Source organism: Dermacentor silvarum, chromosome 1 (genome assembly GCF_013339745.2).
Source record: "Dermacentor silvarum isolate Dsil-2018 chromosome 1, BIME_Dsil_1.4, whole genome shotgun sequence".
Taxonomy (NCBI): Eukaryota; Metazoa; Arthropoda; class Arachnida; order Ixodida; family Ixodidae; genus Dermacentor; species Dermacentor silvarum.
Window position 1 is genome coordinate 315,514,166 of NC_051154.1, and position 13,025 is coordinate 315,527,190.

The 13,025-nt window shown below is 42.0% G+C and overlaps 1 long non-coding RNA gene across 1 annotated transcript; it reads right to left on the bottom strand.

The window, feature by feature from the left end:
* Positions 1 to 2,151: 2,151 nt before the first annotated feature.
* LOC125942257 (uncharacterized) lies at positions 2,152 to 12,704 on the bottom strand. The gene is made up of 4 exons (XR_007464939.1): positions 12,546 to 12,704; positions 11,067 to 11,179; positions 7,145 to 7,201; positions 2,152 to 2,515 (listed from the first exon to the last, which is right to left on the bottom strand). It is a non-coding gene; the product is annotated as an uncharacterized LOC125942257 (long non-coding RNA).
* Between the last annotated feature and the right edge of the window lie 321 nt (positions 12,705 to 13,025).

Genomic DNA, 13,025 nt, shown 5'->3' on the forward strand with positions numbered 1-13,025 from the left:
CAGGGCAAATTACTATCCACAGCTTCAGAATAGTCAGGGTTGGATCCCTCCGTTGAGTGGTTCTGGAAGGTTGTCGTGCCTAATTAAATTTCAGCTTGATAACTAAATTATCTCTATGCACGCTTAAAAATATTTGCGCAGTTTCTCTAAAAAATGTTGACAGCTCCTCAAATGAGAACCATGATCGGTACGCAATTATCAGGGAGAAGGGAGAACACGGCAACAACATCGAAGATAACGAAGATTCATTCATTCATTCATTCATTCATTCATTCATTCATTCATTCATTCATTCACAAAACTTTATTAGAGTCCTGAAGCCCGGTCTTTTCAGGCCGAGGCGGGCCGCGTCCACGTCGGCACCGTGATGCTTCAACACAAAACGAGAACAGAGCAGTTATAAATAAACGTACTCTCATGACCATAGAACCCGGCTATCTATGGCTATCTCCAAGATCCTTCGACAGATGGCTAATACATCCAGACTGCTGAAACGAGTTTCCAACCGACGAAGGGGTATGAAGAAAGAAGGCCTCATCCGTCTTGTCCAATATTTTATCATTTGTCACATTACTTACGTTGCGCCCTTTCTCAAATTGTACAAAGCTGAAAAGACTAAAGTGGACGTTTTCATCCGAGGAGCCTATAAGCAAGCCTTAGGACTATCCAACCACAGCAGCACGGAACTTCTACCACAATTAGGTATCCACAGCACTCTAGACGAGTTAATTGAAGCGCAACGTCAATCGCAACTGGAGCGGCTTACCCTCACGGAAACAGGCCGCAGCATTATAACCAAGCTTGATATCACCTACCATGTTCAACATGGAGACAAACACCCAATACCACGCGACATTCAGAAATGGATATACGCAGACCCTATTCCAAAAAACATCTACCCAGATCACAACAAAGAACGCAGGAAGGCACGAGCTACCTCCCTCATCAAAGCTTAATTATGCCAACACCGCGGGTGTCACCTTCGTCGACGCAGCTGAATACCAAGAAGGACGTCGCTTTGCGGTGGTTACCACAGCAGGTGACTTGTTCCAACATGCTGCCAGCATCGTTACCCAAAATGCTGAGATGGCCGAGGAAGTGGCCATAGCCCTGGCCACTCTTGACCCAGCCTGTTACACCATAGTGAGCGATTCTCACACTGCAATCAACAACCACATCAAGGGTCGTATTTCTCAACAATCCCTCCGTATCTTACATCAAGCCCCGCATTCATCTGAAAATCAAATCACCCTCGTCTGGATCCCAGCACACGCCGGCGGTGTCCACCGGCACCTCACCAACCTCAACGAGGTTACACACTCCGTAGCACGAGAACTAGTCAACCGTGCGGAGACGGCGCATGTGCACCCACAGGACGCGACCGCCTTACACGATACAACGGCCTTGTGAAGTAATTTTACCTCACAAGAAGAATCTTTCCCACCCCTCACCGCAAGTTAAACAGAGCACATTCAACCACCCTTCGCCTGTTACAGACCAATACATACCCCTGCCTCACACGCTATCACATCGTACACTGTAAAAAAAATTTCTTCAGTTTACGGTGAAAGTTGAAGGTAAAACGTTGCCGGACACTTTTCCGTAAATGAAAAACAGCGTTTCCGTCAAACGGATAGTCTGTAAAATTTTTTTTCGTTGAATGGAAAACGGAGAGTTCCGTCAAATGGAAAACGGTGATTTCCGTCGAATGGAAAACGGAGAGTTCCGTCGAATGGAAAACGGTGATTTCCGTCGAATGAAAAATGGTTATTTCCGTAGTTCTGATCACGGAATTGTCTGTATTTTCCAAATACAAAACGGTGAGCTCCGTAGAACGGAAATTCTGTAAATTGAGCACCGTACTTTCCTAATTAAAAACGGACAGACCGTAGTGAGGAAAAGTATGCACATAAAACACACAAAAAGAACAGAAAGGAAGACAGAAACGCCTTTTTTTTTGTTCTTCTTGTGTCCATGTCTTCTATGCTTGCGTGCCTGTACCATGAATTCGTACGAACTTGTTCAGCTTTATCTTGCTTCGTATCAACAGGTGCAAAATTTGTTTTGTAAATGATGATGCGGGTGTATATCACCAGCAAATGAGAAAATTGTTTGTTTTATTGAAACAAGTTATACCAAGTTGTACATTACAACATGGCTAACTCGCATCAGATATAGCTTGAAATGGGGCAGAAATCAATGCACATAAGTGGACATACACCACACTGAACATGCTGTGTGTGCACGTTTCCTCCTTGTGTAACTGTCTTCTACACCGCTTCATCTTCGTGTCAGTGTTGCCATGTTGCATTTGAGTTCTGTACATGACGTGTACAAAGCATACATACAAATTCGTGCCCAAAAAGCAACAAGCCACCTGAATCTGAACGAAACTGCGTGTTTATTGTGCTTTACTGAAAAAAACTTGCAAGATAAGACACTAGAAATGGGCTGACTAGAAGGATTGGTTGAGAATCGGAATGATTGGTTGCTTGCAGATGCCTCCTGCCTTTGCCTGAAAAGGAAAAAAAAACAATCAATTAAGACTCTTTGTTAGTAGTAAAATCTCGTTACAAGAGACACTCGGTTATGAGAGACATTTCAAAATGGTTTGGTTGGTTTTCCTATGTTCGCCATGTTAACAACATTGCATACAAGAGACATGGTTACAAGAGACACTCGGTTACTAAGGACAACTTTTTTTATGTCCCTGGAGCAAATTCTTCACTATTTACAAGAGACACAACCCAGACACGCTCACGTAATGCGGCTAACGTCGTACTAACCGGTATGCGCTGCAATTTTCACTCCCTTGGCTCTATTTTGTTTCGTTCCGCAGCCGGCTGTCATTCATCACATGGTTGAGACTACCAATTTCACTGAATTTTCTGCCATTATGCTTCTATAATCGTCGCGCTCCCACACCGACTCTGTGACAGAGTACCATTGAGTTGGATTTCTGTCACAGCGTATACGGTACTGGTCGCTTTGTGTGCCGGTAATCAAACTCCGGAGCCATAGCCATGTTTCCATGAGACAGCTCTGTTCGCATCAAAGATGAGTTTAAACACACTTTGGTGCTCATGTATAATAAAGTGGTCTAGTCCGACTCCTCAGTGTTTTTAGAATTTTGGTTACAAGAGACATGTTTCCCGAGTCCCTTGGGTGCCTCTTGTAACAAGGTTTACTGTACCACCATCATCACCGTTTATAGTCAGATACATTATCAATAAATGATTTCCAAGTCACAAATGTAACTACCAGTGCTCTAAAAAAAATGTCATACTCTGCCTTGTTGGTATATGTTCCTAGCCTTATAACATGAAAAACTTCAGATGAAATCTACCCAAGTTAATTGATGGCTCACTTGGAACAGGCAAAACTCTCACGTGCACATTGACAGTCAGAGATTACATTTTCTGCATGTAGGTAGAGCTACCACGACCCCCACCATACTGCGGACCATGGCTTTCAACTTTCACTGCTCTAATAGAAAACCTTGCAGATTTCACTGTTTTCCCAAAACAATGAAGCACTCTTAAAACGAGCTCAAACCACTCATGTTGTACAATTCCGATGCAAAACAACCAAGCCAGAGGTACTGTCCAGATGACCAGCTTATAAATTAGCAACAATATGAAGAAAGCATGCCTTGCAATACAACATGTGTGCCTTTCAGCCTCTTTCAGATTTGGTTGGTTTTTGTCATGAAAGTATCAATATGCAATATACTTTTTACTTAAGCAATGATAATTGAAAGTTATGGTCGTCAGTGCGTCAACATACTATCTCCACCCCCTTAAAAAGTTATAATTATAGACACACCACCCAACGTCAATCCACATAAGTCGCTGTGTTCCCCCAAAAATTTGCCGTTTTGTCAGTCTGTGCTTTTCGAAGTAACCTGTAGCACTTTCGTGACGTAAATGAACCTGCAACAAGTACACATGGACCCCATATGTGGCAGCTACAGGCAGTACCGTTTATTCTGTCCATTCCTTGACTGGCAACCCCAGAACCACACAAATAATGCAACATGTCGTTCCAGACAGCATTACTTGGGTGACGTGCTTAATTTGGGAATTCCGCCTCTCCTAAAGAAATTTTAAAGTAAAGCTCAAACTAAAGCAATGTCCAAATATGAGCGCTTCTCGTGGATTTTGAGAGTCAACGAGGGCAGAGCTATTTGCCCAAATGTCTGCGACTTCAATGGCAACAGGATGGCCAAATTCCGTGCTGTTAATAGATGCAGAGAAAAACACACTGAACTTAAAACATATGCAATGATGTGTTTTCAAAGTTTTACTTTATATCGTAGCAGGGATACTCCGTGGTAATTAGTTGGAATTCATGCTATTTGCCTGCAGTCTGTGCCAAAATATTCTTAGAGCCATAGCCACAACACTTTTTCTTTGGGATTAATCAAAATACGGATTTGGCAGAATCCAGAAAAAAATGCTTCCAACTGAACAGGTGCTTCTATATTTTATTTTCAAAGACAATTCTTTTTCTGGCGAAACTAACAATGAGGGTAGCTGTAGGGGCTTGTTTGTATGGCATCTTTTATTTTATTGCAGCGCAAGGCTGAACAACAGGTACAACAGAAAGGCACATTTGACATGCACACAGTGTTAACTTCCAACATCAGATTTATTTCCTGTTCTCGTCACTATATATACCCTCAAAACGTCAAACAACACGTGTGAAGGCACGGTAAACATGAACTAAAGAAAACCAGGAACCACACGCATGCAGTTTTTTTAGCCACACAGATTGACACATGTACACGTTTAACGCGAACAAAGATAATCAAGCTCTTTCGAGGATAATGAAATTGAAGGCTTACTGATGCATGCGTCACCAAATGTTGATATGTTTCTAGTGTCTATAGTTCAGCGCATTATCTTGCACCTGCTTCTATTCATGATGACTGCTTTTTTGAATCTAGGTTTGCACTTATCTTTGGCAATGAAGGGCAAGAAAACCGTCAGCAGCCAGGGTATTTAATTTGTTATTGTGTTCTCATAGCCTGTCATTTATACATCTAACAGTTTGGCCAATGTAGGACCCTCCACACTCAAGAGGAATGCGGTATACAACACACGCGATATAATCAATGAATTTGCTTTTATGTTCCTTCTCGCATGCAGTATCCAAAATTCTTTCTGGCCTTGACTTCCCACACAGGCTCATTAATTTAGTAGGCGTCGAAAAAACAACATTGATGTCACTCCTTCCAGCAATCTTTAATCTGTGGGAGAAACTATGTATGTAGGGCATGGCAGCAATCTTTTTCTTTATATCGGTACTTGTACCATATACCTGCTCAGAACCTTTTTGCTGTGCCTTTTTAAGCAGTCTGCTGCGACTGACATGAGCACGTGGCTCGGGTGAACAAAGCCGCTTAAACGTTAGACTTGCCGTTCGAAGCAATCGTGCATTAGGTGCAGGATAGCCATGTGACGGGAAGTTTGGATTCCTTCACATTACTTTTGTGCTCACCGATAACAAAACCTACTGGGGTTAAGAACCTAGGGCAAGTAAGCCACTTTTACCATTTCATTCCATGCATACAAAACTTGAAGAGGGAGAATCATGAAGGTGTGTTTCAGTGAAGCGCTCAAGAAGCCATGCCGGCACCTAATGCACAATAGCTTCAGATGGCAAGTCTCACGTTTAAGCGGCGCTGGTTACCCGAGCCAAGTGAAAAAAGGTTCCGAGCAAGTGAATGGTACAAACACCGACATAAAGAAAAGAAAGGTTGCTGTCATCCCCTACATACATAGTTTCTCCCACAGAATAAAGATTGTTGGAAGGTCTGATATCAACATAGTTTTTTCAGCTCCTAATAAATTGGAGAGCCTGTGTAGGAAGACAACGCCAGAAAGAATTGCGGATACTGCAAGCGAAAATGAACATAAAAACAAATTCATTGATTGCATCACGTGTGTTTTATACGACATTCCTTTGAGTGTGGACGGTCCTACATTGGTCAAACTGGTAGATGTATAAATGACAGGCTACGAGAACACAATAACAAAGTAAATACCTGGCTGCTGATGGTTTTCTTGCCCTTCATTGCCAAAGATGCAAGCGCAAACCTAGATTAAAAAAAACAGTTATCATGAGTAGAAGCAGGTGGAAGATGATGCGATCTTTGTTCGCGTTAAACGTCTACATGTCTGTCAATCTATGTGGCTAAAAAACTGCATGCGTGTGGTTCCCGTTTTTTTTAGTTCATGTTTACCGAGCTTTTACACGTGTTGTATGACGTTTTCAGGGTATATATATTGATGAGAACTGGAAACGAATCTGTTGTTGAACGTTAACGCTGGCAGTGCGTCAAATTTGCCTTTCTGTTGTCCTTGTCGTTCAGCTTGCGCTACAACAAAATAGAAGATATCATTGATTTCATTGTCATCAGGCTCGGGCACAAAATAAATTTGTTCACCAAAATTAAGTGGTCACCAGGCATGTCTAGTTGAATTTATCTGAACATGCTATACTGTCGGTGGTGAAGATGTTGCCAGTTTAAAGGGCTGCAAGAAGGCACTAGTTATGTTTTCTAGGGCAAGAAGGCAACAGAGTATGTTACCTAAGGCAAGTAGTCACAGGAATCCTGGATCAGTAGAAGAAAATTTAGAAAATAATAATTGGTTGGAACATATATGTCACACACTTCTGAGTCACCAAGCGCTTGTCTTTGTCTCCCTTTCTTGTGCCTGTGTATTTTTTATTGCGCTAAGATTACTTCTTCATTTATGCACTATGATGATGAACTAGTTTTGGAAAACTTCAATGTGTACCTGACGTTTGACTCCCTTTTGCATGTAAGTAAACATTATGAACTTGTCACTGTGAACAGTCATCTCCATTTGCTGTACACTTGTGATATAGGGTTAACAGTATTTGAAGGTTTGTGCATTAAGGCAGGAGAGCAGCACCTGCTGGATGGCTCATCAATTAATTTGCAGAAAAATGCAGCAGTGTGCAACGATTGCATCACTAATGATCTTGAAAATCTTGTTAGTTATTCATTTGTAAACACCTGTTGTCAAACAGCCTGCTGACTAAAGGTCTGAACACGTTATACAGAATTATAGCAGGTACTACTACACGAAAGAAAACCTGTAATAGAACCTACCAAATACCGTATCAGTGTAGTGGCAGGTCAAATGGCTCCTCAATGCTTGTGTACTTCCTGGGAGAAGGAAAGAAATGTTAAGCTTACACTGACAGCACCAAACCACACAAACGTAACTGCCACAGGACATGAGGAGTTGTAACTAGATACAGTCAACCTGCTTAACCATCTCATAGACATTCAACGACAGAATGTACCTTCATGGAGCCTCTAATCTATGAAATTCATGCTGTAATACAAACATGCTAGCAGACAGAATCAAAATTGCATGCATGCAAATTCTCAGGAAAACTATATTTCCTAGCTACCACAGTCCACTCCTTGTGAAGTACAAGTGACGGTCTAAGCTACAATCAGAAGGTAGAAAATTCGGGATCCTTTCTAGTAAACAACTAACCATATCTCTACCTGTACTCAGCAATACAAAGGTGAATCACAAGTACTATACTGATAAAGAAAAGTTCAGAACTGCTGCTAAGTGAGTGCTATAAATAAATGATTTCGAATTTATCTTCATGTAAGACTAGGCGTGTTAACTTTCTTTACATTACATGAAAGACTGGTCAGAAAAATATTGCATTCAGTCAATATTGTGATTTGCAAAACAGTAGTAAGAGGTTAAGGTTGGAGACCCTCAGGTGGTATGTTGCGATGTTTCGAGAAATTGTTTCAAGGAGCCTCTTTCCTTAACCCTTTCACATGCCAATTAGTTGTGTTGATTGAAAACTTAGATTCATCGCATTTCTTACATCTTCATATTCATAAAATGCTTACAGAAGTACAATAGATTAGGAGTTTTCAGTTCTTTAGTGAGTTTGTCAAGTTTATGGAATGTGCACTCCATGCAAAAACTCAGTGCAAGTACATCAGATTTGCAAACATCAACTATTTCATGTCTACCAGGCTTGAATAGCACCTATCCAGCCATTCGAAAATTATGACTGGTGCAACACACTGTGAAAAACGATGAAAGAAGTGACATACATACAATTACATACACCAAGCAAAGTACTCAACCATCTACCTTCATACTTCCTTTACTAAAACAATTTGCCTGTGTAATTCAAACATGCAGCACTATTTCAATTAGAAGAGTTTGAATATGTACGGGACACATTTTAAATCTCCTTACTTTAATCAATGCCATTGCTATTAATGCACTATCTTGGTGTATTGAATTGTGTGCATAGCATCGGAAAGGATTAATCATATTCATGTAATCTTTACTGAAACTCAAGGCGTAATACTCATATTTGTTTACAGTTTTGTGATGAGACAACACGACAGATGCGGGAGTTAAAAAAGCATCTTTATAAAATTCTGTAGAAAGCAAGTTGAAGCAAGTTTCTACAACCTCTCGCAATACCGAGCTATTTCCCATGAGTGTTCTAACAGTTCCTTGTAACATGATGCACTGTTTTCACAGACATAGCTTGAATCTTTGTATCTCAAGTTTTGGAAGCAACTTATGAATTGCTATAACAAGCAGATTTGAAGCCCCTACCCAGACTGCACAGCCACTTTAACACCACGTGTAATGAATTATGTCATCCATATGGCACAGTTTCCGATTATATTCCCAAGCATGAATCTTATAATTGCAAGTTATGTAAGAGTGTACCTATGCGATTACTTGGGGACAGCACGAAAAGACGGGAGAAGGCTAGACAACATGAATGCAGGCAAAGAATTTTGTTTACAGACAAACATATATATACTAGGCTTGTTGTCCTGCGTAGTTGCAGCTGCTGGATAGCGGGATAATGTAAACAACAACCGCACAGTTGAACTGCTGTTCTGCCTTTTGCTACACTTTGCGTCAAGGCTCGGTCCGAGTCACCCTTTTCACACAATGTACCCAGATTGCTCGACGTGAAAAATAAAAGGAAAGTTCCAGCTTTCCCAACAGTCTCTTTGACACTATGACTGACCTTGTGAATATGATATAACAGTGGCCACCACACTTTAAGGAAATGTTAGACATGGGTTCAGAAGCTCTCCTCCACTTGGTGATGCCTCGATTTCTTGAGGACGCCTTTTGGTGTTCCTGTGATGAGCTTCACAGCGAAAGAGTGTGCCGATGCGGAAGGCAGAATACCCTCCTCCTAACATTGGGCATAGCTCCAGCATACATAACACTAACCAAAGAAAACCCTGCGGTCCAGAAATGGAAGATCACTGTCTAGTGGTAGTTTTTCCCCGTAAGTGAACTGATCTAGCACTGCAGAGAAGACAGGAAGAAAATCACTCTACCCATTTAGTAGCCTTACTTGACCTAATATAGAGGAGAAAGTTGCCAATGAATAACTTTACTACACTGGTGCCCACAATAGCTAGTGTTTTACGGTTACCTGACAGTGTTTTTGTCTGTGAGAAGTTGCCAAGCAAGGCTACTCAAGAAGTTCAGCCATTTTTTAATGTCTCCTCCACAGTGCCAGGTGTGCTCATGGAAGTAAAACTGCTGGAAGGCAAGCTCCAATATCTGGCTTGAAGGTTTTTTGTGGTGAGCATCGTGCTGGATCTATGCCCCACACTCAAGTGTCTTGGCCTTTTCTATTAGCGCACTTGAACACTGAACCGTGTTGTTGCTACAGGAACACAAGGGCACTACCACGAAGTGGAGGGGAGCGTCAAGACCCAAGTATGGTTGCTTTTAACAGTGTGTTCGCACTGCCTTTCGCCATGCGTTGCCAAGAAGCATTTAACGGAGCTGAACATAGGTGAAGTCTTCAATCGGAGTACTTCAAGGAAGCCAAGGCCTATCACTGCTATACAATACAAAGGAAGCTGTCAATTCAAGCAAATTGCTAGGGAGAGTTGGAACTACCTTTTTATTTTCAGGGCCAACAAACTGGTCAGGTACGAAAATGTCAACCGGACCAGGTCAAGACGAGAAGTCTGCATCAAGAAGTATGTGCTGGAGATCATAGGAAGTGCAGTTGGTGCTGTTTACAACATCCTACTGCCCTGCAGCAGCAATTATGTAGGACAAACAGGACGACGACACAAGGACTATCTTAGGAAACACGCACAGACCCTCGACACAAGATGGGGAAGCAACGTAGCTATTGATGCTGCTTTGTGCAGTTGTATATCAAGTTTTGAGCAATGAAGAATCCTCATGGCACATGTTCAAAACATACAAAACTCGCAGAATAGCCCCCACAGTGTATACACTAGTGTGTATACACTTAATCTTCTAGACAAATTAAGGTATTTCAGATGAACTGCTAGAGCGTTCTGAACTGGGCTGGTTGGTGCATGTATAGGAAGGAACTGAATGGTGCCATAGACAGGATAAAGGGAATGTGTTGCTGTGCCCTTCACCTTCACTTCATTCTGGCAGTAGTGCTGTTCATTCCCTTCAAAATATTCATATATTTTGGTCATCTGACCACGTGACACAGCTGTGTGCTGAAGCTATATTTTACCTTGTTATGATACCTTCCAATGTCACACGCAAATCCGTCGAGGCATCTTCACCTATTATAGTAAGCTGAGCAGTGGCTAACAGTGAGCTTAACTGTGGCTACACTTAGTTACCATGGAGCCCATGCATGACAGTGTTAGAGGTCAGTATGCAGGTGTTTTTGCATACTCATAGAGGCAAACTAAACGAAGAATTTTTATTGGTGCATGTTTTATCTGTTGCCTCATATCCCGAAATCTGGTGCTATTAGCGTTTTTTGAACACAACTCATGTGCAACCGAGACAAGTATGAAACAATCCCACTTTCAAGTCGACGTCCTCATGCTGAACCAATTGGTTGCCCCAGGAAGAACAAAACATCATTTATCTTTTGGATGCATCTGCAATAATTATTATACTTGTATAGGCATTGTCATTCAACCAACATTTGCAATCAATGTCCATTAGGACTGCATATGCATGACTGATATATGATAGAATGGCACAGCTTACCAGAACAAATAGCACAATGCAAGACTGCTTTGCCACTGGTGTTGCAAGCAGGCCCCCATGACTGAGAAACTGAATGCAAGGCAGCACACAGACATCCTTCACTGGTGCAACAGCTGCAAATGAAATACTGATATCAGTTACTTTCTGACCGGTCATCCAAAGCAAAGCACAAACATCTTTATATACAATTACACTATTGCATATAAGCTCGTCACTGAGTTATTGTTATTGCTGTGAGATAGCTCACAGTATTTTATAAAGTGCTAAGGGCCTCGTTTAACTTTTTGCAAAAAAACTTTATGAAGCACTTTCTATTAGAAAAATGAGCTGACAAAAATTTTGCCCTGCATAACTTACAACACATGCACGCATTTTAGAATTATTGCAGTGATGCGTGTAAGCTGAAAATTAGGCTATGCAACTCGAGACAGTAAGTGTGAACCTCCCTTCAACATCAGTGTTGACATATAGTTTGGTTTGTTTTTACACTTGTTAGGAATATATATAACTTTGGAACGTCCGTAATGCACGTTTGGCCACCACTATTCTATGTCAAGGTTAAGTTAAAAATTACTTTTCGCATGCATTTGTTTTACAATTACGGCCGCATATGGGCAGAAATTAAGCGGCAATCCTCCCTCCCAGAATACGTGATATGCTGACGTACTGCGTCAGAACGTTAATCGTCAACCTGGTAGCTGTAAAAAAAAAACGAATACAGATTGCCAGGTAGAAAATAATCCGTTTCCTTTGCAATGACTCTTAACGGGTATCACGCGGACAACTTTCAATTGCGATCGTGCACGATTGCTCGGGCTCTACAACAAACGAAAGGGCACCGTGTGACACCCGTGTTCCCTACCACTGCAAGTGGCACAAGGTTATGGCAGTAAGCACGCTCCACCGTCATTTGATTGTAATGAAGGGGCATGCACATCGAACATGCTCAATGAGGTCTTCATACATGAGCAATCTTTCAATCCCGGGCGTGAACACTGCGATTATGCACGCCCAGCCAAGGCACTGCGTCCGAAGCTTATAATAATGGCTAAAAATTTCACTGTGATGCAATGCGTCACCGAATATTGGTAACATAACGTTGCACCACGTCGAGAGAGATAACGGGTACAACGCCTTCACTTAATTTTGGAACGCCGAGCACACAGCACAACACAGTACTAACTGGAATGCTAACGTCCGTAAACCAGCGGCCACATTAGACGACAAAGGAGCTACTAGAGGCGTCAACGCCGCTAATATTGCCTACACGTCTCAGTTGTAGTGAGTATGCATTCAACACAACAAATGAAACACCCCTTTATCACAGACTCGCAATGTCGCTTTGTCAATCCTCATGGCCAAGGAATCTCGTTAAAAGCGTGCTCACACAACACAATTGAGCCCATCACCGGCCATCGCGGAGCATTTCGCACGCGCGACGTGCACCAACAACGAAAAAAGGACACTTAAATCACTTACTTGTGTAACAATCCAGCGCCGATTCCTTCCTATTTAGTGTGAAATCACAAATGCGACAGGAACACCACCTCCACCGTCCGCCATTAGCGAGTACTCGTACAGTTGTTTGTGCTGGAGGAATCCAACGCAGCGTGTAGGCGCGACGAAGGGGTGGTAAGCAGCGCCACCGCTCAAACCCTACCTGCTTCTTTTTGTGTGTTTACTATGCTCGCACGCGAATAATGTTCAAACAGCGTTATCTATGGTGAACTGGCAGTGAGAGTAGACAGTGTCTTTTCGTTATATTCTTTGCGTGTTCATTTTTCACTAGTAACATGTTCAGTTGCCCTCCTCATGAAATTACGGACGGCTCTCCGTATTTCAAAAACGGAGCTCACGTCCGTCTTTTTTACGTAGAATCCCGCCGTTTTTCATAACGGAGCTCACGTCCGTCTTTTTTACGTAGAATCCCGCCGTTTTTCATAAAACAGAATGGTCTAC